Source organism: Haliotis asinina, chromosome 9 (genome assembly GCF_037392515.1).
Source record: "Haliotis asinina isolate JCU_RB_2024 chromosome 9, JCU_Hal_asi_v2, whole genome shotgun sequence".
NCBI classification, from domain to species: Eukaryota; Metazoa; Mollusca; class Gastropoda; order Lepetellida; family Haliotidae; genus Haliotis; species Haliotis asinina.
In genome coordinates, this window is record NC_090288.1 from 19,095,118 (window position 1) to 19,108,061 (window position 12,944).

At 42.7% G+C, this 12,944-nt stretch overlaps 1 protein-coding gene across 1 annotated transcript in view; it reads left to right on the forward strand.

Annotated features, from left to right (window-relative positions):
• Window positions 1–1,147: 1,147 nt before the first annotated feature.
• The window catches only part of LOC137295580 (uncharacterized), a 43,099-nt gene continuing 31,302 nt past the window's right edge, over window positions 1,148–12,944 (forward strand). Inside the window, exon 1 of the mRNA XM_067826995.1 lies at window positions 1,148–1,321. The gene's annotated coding sequence lies outside the window, so the exon portion shown is untranslated. The remainder of the gene's footprint in view (window positions 1,322–12,944) is intronic.

The following is a 12,944-nucleotide window of genomic DNA, read 5'->3' on the forward strand; positions in this document are numbered from 1 at the left end:
ATACGAAAAATTAAATGATCTTTTTATCAATTAATATCTACCTAAATTAAGATTTTTTTCAGTTACATGTTGTTGGTTTTATTTCTTTGTCCAAGTAGAATCTACACATAGTTTATTAAAAAATAACTGATAGAAACACAAAAGACAAATATTCAGCTCAGTGAATTCATTAAAAACATAGAAATACACAAAAAATTTACGTATGTACAAATACCAGAAGCAGTATAGGCGGATCCAGAGGAGGGGTACACCCCCCTGCACTTCGTGGTAATACTTCTTTATCTCGAATAACATTGAATAACGCATGGTGCATATAAATAACCGATATTTTGCGAATGCAAATCGATGGAAGGGAGATAACTCTAAATCTGTTTTTCTTATGTCGTCTGCGAAATCTAGTGGAAAGATTTGCCTCGTTTTGACAAAACGTTCAAATGTAAACTCTGTGAATATCAAGCAGGGGAATTTCTTGCTGTGGCACTTTGCTGTGGCAATACCTGCGGGAAAAATAGCAGGGTGCAAGATTTGAGGAGGAGTAATGAGAGTCACCAACTTGAAAAAGCTAGCTCTGGGGATACAAGGCGGGGTCAACAATTTGAGCACATGGCCTAAGAACGACCGGCATTGATTTTGTACATCACATGCATCACATATGCGTGGGAGAGGGGGCGAGGGGAGTCACTTATTTTGGACATTAATTGATTTTGTTCATGACAGCAGGTGGGGGTTGGGGTAGGGTGTCACTTATTTTGTACATAAATTTAATGGGCGTGGAGGTATATCCCATGGTACATGCACCTCCAGGTTACTGCTCCAGGGTCACAGCCTAGATTCTTTAGGGGCTAGATTTCCGAGACTCTTAGCGTTGGGACAGTCGTAAGCTAATGTTAATGAAAGCACACTGTCCGTCTCCCCTGTGAATGCGTACGCATTGTACATATTTCATGAGAGGATAAAATCGTAAATTTGTACGAGCTCGTTGTAACCTTTCCATCCGTGTTTGTGTGGGTTCCGGCCAGTAAAGCTCCGGCTAGTAAATCGCGTGAATCGTTCAGCCAGACCCGCTATCCTTGTCTGTTTCGCCTGAGGTGTGCCAGACCATTACAATCACGCTCGACGTTCGTTATCTGCACCGTGGCCGTGCTTTAGCTGAGCTGTCGCTAGGCAACGGCAGCTGGTTTTCCTGGCCGGGAGATCGCCTCACGCTACAACATCTGCAGGTGACCTACATTTCAAGACCGAGCGTGAGGCCACCTCAACAAAATTTCTACTTCAAATATAACCGGCATTTCTTTTTCCCTTACCGGCACCGTCGTGAACTGTAAGTTGACAACTCGTTAGTCTGGCGTGGTGGAGGCACAGTGACAGGGTATCGTCCACGCATTAATGGACTTGTACAAATTTCACGGCTAACTGTTGACCTACTTCATGTTCATCTGCACCTTCCTTGGTTTACGGATCACTGAGTATGCAAACCTGTTGCGGTATCATCATTGCGAGAGTATGTACTCTCACTGTATCTAGCTGTTCGTGCTGTATCATCATTTCGAGAGTATGTAGTCTCACTGTATCTAGCTGTTGGTGCCGTATCATCTTTGCGAGAGTATGTAGTCTCACTGTATCTAGCTGTTGGTGCTGTATCATCATTGCGAGAGTATGTAGTCTCACTGTATCTAGCTGTTGGTGCTGTATCATCATTGCGAGAGTATGTAGTCTCGCTGTATCTAGCTGTTGGTGCCGTATGATCATTGCGAGAGTATGTAGTCTCACTGTATCTAGCTGTTGGTGCTGTATCATCATTGCGAGAGTATGTAGTCTCACTGTATCTAGCTGTTGGTGCTGTATCATCATTGCGAGAGTATGTATTCTCACTGTATGTAGCTGTTGGTGCTGTATCATCATTGCGAGAGTATGTAGTCTCACTGTATCTAACTGTTGGTGCCGTATCATCTTTGCGAGAGTATGTAGTCTCACTGTATCTAGCTGTTGGTGCTGTATCATCATTGCGAGAGTATGTATTCTCACTGTATCTAACTGTTCGTGCTGTATGATCATTGCGAGAGTATGTAGTCTCACTGTATGTAGCTGTTGGTGCCGTATCATCATTTCGAGAGTATGTAGTCTCACTGTATCTAGCTGTTGGTGCCGTATCATCATTGCGAGAGTATGTAGTCTCACTGTATCTAACTGTTGGTGCTGTATGATCATTGCGAGAGTATGTAGTCTCACTGTATGTAGCTGTTGGTGCCGCATCATCATTTCGAGAGTATGTAGTTTTACTGCCTGTAACTCTTGGTGCCGTATCATCATTGCGAGAGTATGTAGTCTCACTGTATCTAACTGTTGGTGCTGTATCATCATTGCGAGAGTATGTAGTATCATCATTGCGAGAGTATGTAGTCTCACTGTATCTAGCTGTTGGTGCTGTATCATCATTGCGAGAGTATGTAGTCTCACTGTATCTAACTGTTGGTGCCGTATCATCATTGCGAGAGTATGTAGTCTCACTGTATCTAGCTGTTGGTGCTGTATCATCATTGCGAGAGTATGTAGTCTCACTGTATCTAACTGTTGGTGCTGTATCATCATTCCGAGAGTATGTATTCTCACTGCATCTAACTGTTGGTGCTGTATGATCATTGCGAGAGTATGTATTCTCACTGTATGTAGCTGTTGGTGCCGTATCATCATTTCGAGAGTATGTAGTTTTACTGCCTGTAACTCTTGGTGCCGTATCATCATTTCGAGAGTATGTAGTCTCACTGTATGTAGCTGTTGGTGCCGTATCATCATTGCGAGAGTATGTATTCTCACTGTATCTAGCTGTTGGTACCGTATCATTTTTGCGAGAGTATGTAGTCTCACTGTATGTAGCTGTTGGTGCCGTATCATCATTTCGAGAGTATGTAGTTTTACTGCCTGTAACTCTTGGTGCCGTATCATCATTTCGAGAGTATGTAGTCTCACTGTATGTAGCTGTTGGTGCCGTATCATCATTGCGAGAGTATGTATTCTCACTGTATCTAGCTGTTGGTACCGTATCATTTTTGCGAGAGTATGTAGTCTCACTGTCTGTAGCTGTTGGTGCCGTATCATCATTGCGAGAGTATGTAGTCTCACTGTATCTAACTGTTGGTGCTGTATGATCATTGCGAGAGTATGTAGTCTCACTGTATGTAGCTGTTGGTGCCGTATCATCATTTCGAGAGTATGTAGTTTTACTGCCTGTAACTCTTGGTGCCGTATCATCATTGCGAGAGTATGTAGTCTCACTGTATCTAACTGTTGGTGCTGTATCATCATTGCGAGAGTATGTAGTCTCACTCTATCTAACTATTGGTGCCGTATCATCATTTCGAGAGTATGTAGTTTTACTGCCTGTAACTCTTGGTGCCGTATCATCATTGCGAGAGTATGTAGTCTCACTGTATCTAACTGTTGGTGCTGTATCATCATTGCGAGAGTATGTAGTCTCACTGTATCTAGCTGTTGGTGCCGTATCATCATTGCGAGAGTATGTAGTCTCACTGTATCTAGCTGTTGGTGCTTTATCATCATTGCGAGAGTATGTATTCTCACGGTATCTAACTGTTGGTGCCGTATCATCATTGCGAGAGTATGCAGTATCATCATTGCGAGAGTATGTAGTCTCACTGTATCTAACTGTTGGTGCCGTATCATCATTGCGAGAGTATGTAGTCTCATTGTATCTAGCTGTTGGTGCTTTATCATCATTGCGAGAGTATGTATTCTCACTGTATCTAGCTGTTGGTGCCGTATCATCTTTGCGAGAGTATGTAGTCTCACTGTATCTACCTGTTCGTGTTGTATGATCATTGCGAGAGTATGCACTCTCACTGTATGTAACTGTTGGTGCCGTATCATCATTGCGAGAGTATGTAGTCTCACTGTATCTAACTGTTGGTGCTTTATCATCATTGCGAGAGTATGTAGTCTCACTGTATCTAACTGTTCGTGCCGTATCATCATTGCGAGAGTATGTAGTCTCACTGTATCTAACTGTTGGTGCCGTATCATCATTGCGAGAGTATGTAGTCTCACTGTATCTAACTGTTGGTGCTTTATCATCATTGCGAGAGTATGTAGTCTCACTGTATCTAACTGTTGGTGCTTTATCATCATTCCGAGAGTATGTAGTCTCACTGTATCTAACTGTTGGTGCCGTATCATCATTGCGAGAGTATGTATTCTCACTGTATCTAGCTGTTGGTGCCGTATCATCTTTGCGAGAGTATGTAGTCTCACTGCATCTACCTGTTGGTGTTGTATGATCATTGCGAGAGTATGTAGTCTCACTGTATCTAGCTGTTGGTGCCGTATCATCATTGCGAGAGTATGTAGTCTTACTGCATGTAGCTGTTGGTGCCGTATCATCATTGCGAGAGTATGTATTCTGACTGTATCTAGCTGTTGGTGCCGTATCATCATTGCAAGAGTATGTAGTCTCACTGTATCTAACTGTTGGTGTTGTATCATCATTGCGAGAGTATGTAGTCTCACTGTATCTAACTGTTGGTGCCGTATCATCATTGCGAGAGTATGTAGTCTCACTGTATCTAGCTGTTGATGCTGTATGATCATTGCGAGAGTATGTATTCTCACTGTATCTAGCTGTTGGTGCCGTATCATCATTGCGAGAGTATGTAGTCTCATTGTATCTAACTGTTGGTGCCGTATCATCATTGCGAGAGTATGTATTCTGACTGTATCTAGCTGTTGGTGCCGTATCATCATTGCGAGAGTATGTAGTCTCACTGTATCTAACTGTTGGTGCTGTATGATCATTGCGAGAGTATGTATTCTCACTCTATCTAACTGTTGGTGCCGTATCATCATTTCGAGAGTATGTAGTTTTACTGCCTGTAACTCTTGGTGCCGTATCATCATTGCGAGAGTATGTAGTCTCACTGTATCTAACTGTTGGTGCTGTATGATTATTGCGAGAGTATGTAGTCTCACTCTATCTAACTGTTGGTGCCGTATCATCATTTCGAGAGTATGTAGTTTTACTGCCTGTAACTCTTGGTGCCGTATCATCATTGCGAGAGTATGTAGTCTCACTGTATCTAACTGTTGGTGCTGTATCATCATTGCGAGAGTATGTAGTCTCACTGTATCTAGCTGTTGGTGCCGTATCATCATTGCGAGAGTATGTAGTCTCACTGTATCTAGCTGTTGGTGCTTTATCATCATTGCGAGAGTATGTATTCTCACTGTATGTAGCTGTTGGTGACGTATCATCATTGCGAGAGTATATAGTCTCACGGTATCTAACTGTTGGTGCCGTATCATCATTGCGAGAGTATGCAGTATCATCATTGCGAGAGTATGTAGTCTCACTGTATCTAACTGTTGGTGCCGTGTCATCATTGCGAGAGTATGTAGTCTCATTGTATCTAGCTGTTGGTGCTTTATCATCATTGCGAGAGTATGTATTCTCACTGTATCTAGCTGTTGGTGCCGTATCATCATTGCGAGAGTATGTAGTCTCATTGTATCTAACTGTTGGTGCCGTATCATCATTGCGAGAGTATGTATTCTGACTGTATCTAGCTGTTGGTGCCGTATCATCATTGCGAGAGTATGTAGTCTCACTGTATCTAACTGTTGGTGCTGTATGATCATTGCGAGAGTATGTATTCTCACTCTATCTAACTGTTGGTGCCGTATCATCATTTCGAGAGTATGTAGTTTTACTGCCTGTAACTCTTGGTGCCGTATCATCATTGCGAGAGTATGTAGTCTCACTGTATCTAACTGTTGGTGCTGTATCATCATTGCGAGAGTATGTAGTCTCACTGTATCTAGCTGTTGGTGCCGTATCATCATTGCGAGAGTATGTAGTCTCACTGTATCTAGCTGTTGGTGCTTTATCATCATTGCGAGAGTATGTATTCTCACTGTATGTAGCTGTTGGTGACGTATCATCATTGCGAGAGTATATAGTCTCACGGTATCTAACTGTTGGTACCGTATCATCATTGCGAGAGTATGCAGTATCATCATTGCGAGAGTATGTAGTCTCACTGTATCTAACTGTTGGTGCCGTATCATCATTGCGAGAGTATGTAGTCTCATTGTATCTAGCTGTTGGTGCTTTATCATCATTGCGAGAGTATGTATTCTCACTGTATCTAGCTGTTGGTGCCGTGTCATCTTTGCGAGAGTATGCAGTCTCACTGCATCTACCTGTTGGTGTTGTATGATCATTGCGAGAGTATGCAGTCTCACTGTATCTAACTGTTGGTGCCGTATCATCATTGCGAGAGTATGTAGTCTCACTGTATCTAACTGTTGGTGCTTTATCATCATTGCGAGAGTATGTAGTCTCACTGTATCTAACTGTTCGTGCCGCATCATCATTGCGAGAGTATGTAGTCTCACTGTATCTAACTGTTGGTGCCGGATCATCATTGCGAGAGTATGTAGTCTGACTGTATCTAACTGTTGGTGCTTCATCATCATTGCGAGAGTATGTAGTCTCACTGTATCTAACTGTTCGTGCCGTATCATCATTGCGAGAGTATGTAGTCTCACTGTATCTAACTGTTGGTGCCGTATCATCATTGCGAGAGTATGTATTCTCACTGTATCTAGCTGTTGGTGCCATATCATCTTTGCGAGAGTATGTAGTCTCACTGCATCTACCTGTTGATGTTGTATGATCATTGCGAGAGTATGTAGTCTCACTGTATCTAGCTGTTGGTGCCGTATCATCATTGCGAGAGTATGTAGTCTTACTGCATGTAGCTGTTGGTGCCGTATCATCATTGCGAGAGTATGTATTCTCACTGTATCTAGCTGTTGGTGCCGCATCATCATTGCGAGAGTATGTAGTCTCACTGTATCTAACTGTTGGTGTTGTATCATCATTGCGAGAGTATGTAGTCTCACTGTATCTAACTGTTGGTGCCGTATCATCATTGCGAGAGTATGTAGTCTCACTGTATCTAGCTGTTCATGCTGTATCATCATTGCGAGAGTATGTATTCTCACTGTATCTAGCTGTTGGTACCGTATCATCATTGCGAGAGTATGTAGTCTCATTGTGTCTAACTGTTGGTGCCGAATCATCATTGCGAGAGTATGTATTCTGACTGTATCTAGCTGTTGGTGCCGTATCATCATTGCGAGAGTATGTAGTCTCACTGTATCTAGCTGTTGGTGCCGTATCATCATTGCGAGAGTATGTTTTCTCACTGTATGTAGCTGTTGGTGCCATATCATCATTGCGAGAGTATGTAGTCTCACTGTATCTAACTGTTGGTGCCGTATCATCATTGCGAGAGTATGTAGTCTCACTGTATCTAACTGTTGGTGCTGTATCATCATTGCGAGAGTATGTAGTCTCACTGTATGTAACTGTTGGTGCTGTATCATCATTGCGAGAGTATGTAGTCTCACTGTATCTAGCTGTTGGTGCTTTATCATCATTGCGAGAGTATGTATTCTCACTGTATGTAGCTGTTGGTGCCGCATCATCTTTGCGAGAGTATGTAGTCTCGCTGTATCTAACTGTTGGTGCCGTATCATCATTGCGAGAGTATGTAGTCTCATTGTATCTAACTGTTGGTGCCGTATCATCATTGCGAGAGTATGTATTCTCACTGTATCTAGCTGTTGGTGCCGTATCATCTTTGAGAGAGTATGTAGTCTCACTGCATCTACCTGTTGGTGTTGTATGATCATTGCGAGAGTATGTATTCTCACTGTATCTAGCTGTTGGTGCCGCATCATCATTGCGAGAGTATGTAGTCTCACTTCATGTAGCTGTTGGTGCCGTATCATCATTGCGAGAGTATGTATTCTCACTGTATCTAGCTGTTGGTGCCGCATCATCATTGCGAGAGTATGTAGTCTCACTGTATCTAACTGTTGGTGCTGTATCATCATTGCGAGAGTATGTAGTCTCACTGTATCTAACTGTTGGTGACGTATCATCATTGCGAGAGTATGTAGTCTCACTGTATCTAGCTGTTGATGCTGTATCATCATTGCGAGAGTATGTAGTCTCACTGTATCTAGCTGTTGGTGCCGTATCATCATTGCGAGCGTATGTAGTCGCATTGTATCTAACTGTTGGTGCCGTATCATCATTGCGAGAGTATGTATTCTCACTGTATGTAGCTGTTGGTGCCGTATCATCATTGCGAGAGTATGTAGTATGATCATTGCGAGAGTATGTAGTCTCACTGTATCTAACTGTTGGTGCTGTATCATCATTGCGAGAGTATGTAGTCTCACTGTATCTAACTGTTGGTGCCGTATCATCATTGCGAGAGTATGTAGTCTCACTGTATCTAACTGTTGGTGCTGTATCATCATTGCGAGAGTATGTAGTCTCACTGTATCTAACTGTTGGTGCCGTATCATCATTTCGAGAGTATGTAGTCTCACTGTATCTAGCTGTTGGTGCCGTATCATCATTGCGAGAGTATGTAGTCTCACTGTATGTAGCTGTTGGTGCTGTATCATCATTGCGAGAGTATGTAGTCTCACTGTATCTAACTGTTGGTGCTGTATCATCATTGCGAGAGTATGTAGTCTCACTGTATCTAGCTGTTGGTGCCGTATCATCATTTCGAGAGTATGTAGTCTCACTGTATCTAGCTGTTGGTGCCGTATCATCATTGCGAGAGTATGTAGTCTCACTGTTTCTAGCTGTTGGTGCTGTATCATCATTGCGAGAGTATGTAGTCTCACTGTATGTAACTGTTGGTGCTGTATCATCTTTGCGAGAGTATGTAGTCTCACTGTATCTAGCTGTTGGTGCCGTATCATCACTGCGAGAGTATGTAGTCTCACTGTATCTAACTGTTGGTGCTGTATCATCATTGCGAGAGTATGTAGTCTCACTGTATGTAACTGTTGGTGCTGTATCATCATTGCGAGAGTATGTAGTCTCACTGTATCTAGGTGTTGGTGCTTTATCATCATTGCGAGAGTATGTATTCTCACTGTATGTAGCTGTTGGTGCCGCATCATCTTTGCGAGAGTATGTAGTCTCGCTATATCTAACTGTTGGTGCCGTATCATCATTGCGAGAGTATGTAGTCTCACTGTATCTAGCTGTTGGTGCTGTATCATCATTGCGAGAGTATGTAGTCTCACTGTATCTAGCTGTTGGTGCCGTATCATCATTGCGAGAGTATGTAGTCTCACTGTATCTAACTGTTGGTGCCGTATCATCATTGCGAGAGTATGTAGTCTCACTGTATCTAGCTGTTGATGCTGTATCATCATTGCGAGAGTATGTAGTCTCACTGTATCTAGCTGTTGGTGCCGTATCATCATTGCGAGCGTATGTAGTCTCATTCTATCTAACTGTTGGTGCCGTATCATCATTGCGAGAGTATGTATTCTCACTGTATCTAGCTGTTGGTGCCGTGTCATCTTTGCGAGAGTATGCAGTCTCACTGTATCTAGCTGTTGGTGCCGAATCATCATTGCGAGAGTATGTAGTCTCACTGTATCTAACTGTTGGTGCCGTATCATCATTGCGAGAGTATGTATTCTCAGTGTGTATAGCTGTTGGTGCCGTATCATCATTGCGAGAGTGTGTAGTATGATCATTGCGAGAGTATGTAGTCTCACTGTATCTAGCTGTTGGTGCCGTATCATCATTGCGAGAGTATGTATTCTCACTGTATCTAACTGTTGGTGCCGTATCATCTTTGCGAGAGTATGTAGTCTCACTGTATCTAACTGTTGGTGCTGTATCATCATTGCGAGAGTATGTAGTCTCACTGTATCTAACTGTTGGTGCCGTATCATCATTGCGAGAGTATGTAGTCTCACTGTATCTAGCTGTTGATGCTGTATCATCATTGCGAGAGTATGTAGTCTCACTGTATCTAACTGTTGGTGCCGTATCATCATTGCGAGCGTATGTAGTCTCATTGTATCTAACTGTTGGTGCCGTATCATCATTGCGAGAGTATGTATTCTCACTGTGTCTACCTGTTGGTGCCGTATCATCATTGCGAGAGTATGTAGTATGATCATTGCGAGAGTATGTAGTCTCACTGTATCTAACTGTTGGTGCTGTATTATCATTGCGAGAGTATGTAGTCTCACTGTATCTAACTGTTGGTGCCGTATCATCATTGCGAGAGTATGTAGTCTCACTGTATCTAACTGTTGGTGCTGTATCATCATTGCGAGAGTATGTAGTCTCACTGTATCTAACTGTTGGTGCCGTATCATCATTGCGAGAGTATGTAGTCTCATTGTATCTAACTGTTGGTGCCGTATCATCATTGCGAGAGTATGTATTCTCACTGTATCTAGCTGTTGGTGCCGTATCATCTTTGAGAGAGTATGTAGTCTCACTGCATCTACCTGTTGGTGTTGTATGATCATTGCGAGAGTATGTATTCTCACTGTATCTAGCTGTTGGTGCCGCATCATCATTGCGAGAGTATGTAGTCTCACTTCATGTAGCTGTTGGTGCCGTATCATCATTGCGAGAGTATGTATTCTCACTGTATCTAGCTGTTGGTGCCGCATCATCATTGCGAGAGTATGTAGTCTCACTGTATCTAACTGTTGGTGCTGTATCATCATTGCGAGAGTATGTAGTCTCACTGTATCTAACTGTTGGTGCCGTATCATCATTGCGAGAGTATGTAGTCTCACTGTATCTAGCTGTTGATGCTGTATCATCATTGCGAGAGTATGTAGTCTCACTGTATCTAGCTGTTGGTGCCGTATCATCATTGCGAGCGTATGTAGTCTCATTGTATCTAACTGTTGGTGCCGTATCATCATTGCGAGAGTATGTATTCTCACTGTATCTAGCTGTTGGTGCCGTATCATCATTGCGAGAGTATGTAGTATGATCATTGCGAGAGTATGTAGTCTCACTGTATCTAACTGTTGGTGCTGCATCATCATTGCGAGAGTATGTAGTCTCACTGTATCTAACTGTTGGTGCCGTATCATCATTGCGAGAGTATGTAGTCTCACTGTATCTAACTGTTGGTGCTGTATCATCATTGCGAGAGTATGTAGTCTCACTGTATCTAGGTGTTGGTGCCGTATCATCATTTCGAGAGTATGTAGTCTCACTGTATCTAGCTGTTGGTGCCGTATCATCATTGCGAGAGTATGTAGTCTCACTGTATCTTGCTGTTGGTGCTGTATCATCATTGCGAGAGTATGTAGTCTCACTGTATCTAACTGTTGGTGCTGTATCATCTTTGCGAGAGTATGTAGTCTCACTGTATCTAGCTGTTGGTGCCGTATCATCATTGCGAGAGTATGTAGTCTCACTGTATCTAACTGTTGGTGCTGTATCATCATTGCGAGAGTATGTAGTCTCACTGTATGTAACTGTTGGTGCTGTATCATCATTGCGAGAGTATGTAGTCTCACTGTATCTAGCTGTTGGTGCTTTATCATCATTGCGAGAGTATGTATTCTCACTGTATGTAGCTGTTGGTGCCGCATCATCTTTGCGAGAGTATGTAGTCTCGCTGTATCTAACTGTTGGTGCCGTATCATCATTGCGAGAGTATGTTGTCTCACTGTATCTAGCTGTTGGTGCTGTATCATCATTGCGAGAGTATGTAGTCTCACTGTGTCTAACTGTTGGTGCTGTATCATCTTTGCGAGAGTATGTAGTCTCACTGTATCTAGCTGTTGATGCTGTATCATCATTGCGAGATTATGTAGTCTCACTGTATCTAACTGTTGGTGCTGTATCATCATTGCGAGAGTATGTAGTCTCACTGTATCTAACTGTTGGTGCCGTATCATCATTGCGAGCGTATGTAGTCTCATTGTATCTAACTGTTGGTGCCGTATCATCATTGCGAGAGTATGTATTCTCACTGTGTCTACCTGTTGGTGCCGTATCATCATTGTGAGAGTATGTAGTATGATCATTGCGAGAGTATGTAGTCTCACTGTATCTAACTGTTGGTGCTGTATCATCATTGCGAGAGTATGTAGTCTCACTGTATCTAACTGTTGGTGCCGTATCATCATTGCGAGAGTATGTAGTCTCACTGTATCTAACTGTTGGTGCTGTATCATCATTGCGAGAGTATGTAGTCTCACTGTATCTAACTGTTGGTGCCGTATCATCATTGCGAGAGTATGTAGTCTCATTGTATCTAACTGTTGGTGCCGTATCATCATTGCGAGAGTATGTATTCTCACTGTATCTAGCTGTTGGTGCCGTATCATCTTTGAGAGAGTATGTAGTCTCACTGCATCTACCTGTTGGTGTTGTATGATCATTGCGAGAGTATGTATTCTCACTGTATCTAGCTGTTGGTGCCGCATCATCATTGCGAGAGTATGTAGTCTCACTTCATGTAGCTGTTGGTGCCGTATCATCATTGCGAGAGTATGTATTCTCACTGTATCTAGCTGTTGGTGCCGCATCATCATTGCGAGAGTATGTAGTCTCACTGTATCTAACTGTTGGTGCTGTATCATCATTGCGAGAGTATGTAGTCTCACTGTATCTAACTGTTGGTGCCGTATCATCATTGCGAGAGTATGTAGTCTCACTGTATCTAGCTGTTGATGCTGTATCATCATTGCGAGAGTATGTAGTCTCACTGTATCTAGCTGTTGGTGCCGTATCATCATTGCGAGCGTATGTAGTCTCATTGTATCTAACTGTTGGTGCCGTATCATCATTGCGAGAGTATGTATTCTCACTGTATCTAGCTGTTGGTGCCGTATCATCATTGCGAGAGTATGTAGTATGATCATTGCGAGAGTATGTAGTCTCACTGTGTCTAACTGTTGGTGCTGCATCATCATTGCGAGAGTATGTAGTCTCACTGTATCTAACTGTTGGTGCCGTATCATCATTGCGAGAGTATGTAGTCTCACTGTATCTAACTGTTGGTGCTGTATCATCATTGCGAGAGTATGTAGTCTCACTGTATCTAGCTGTTGGTGCC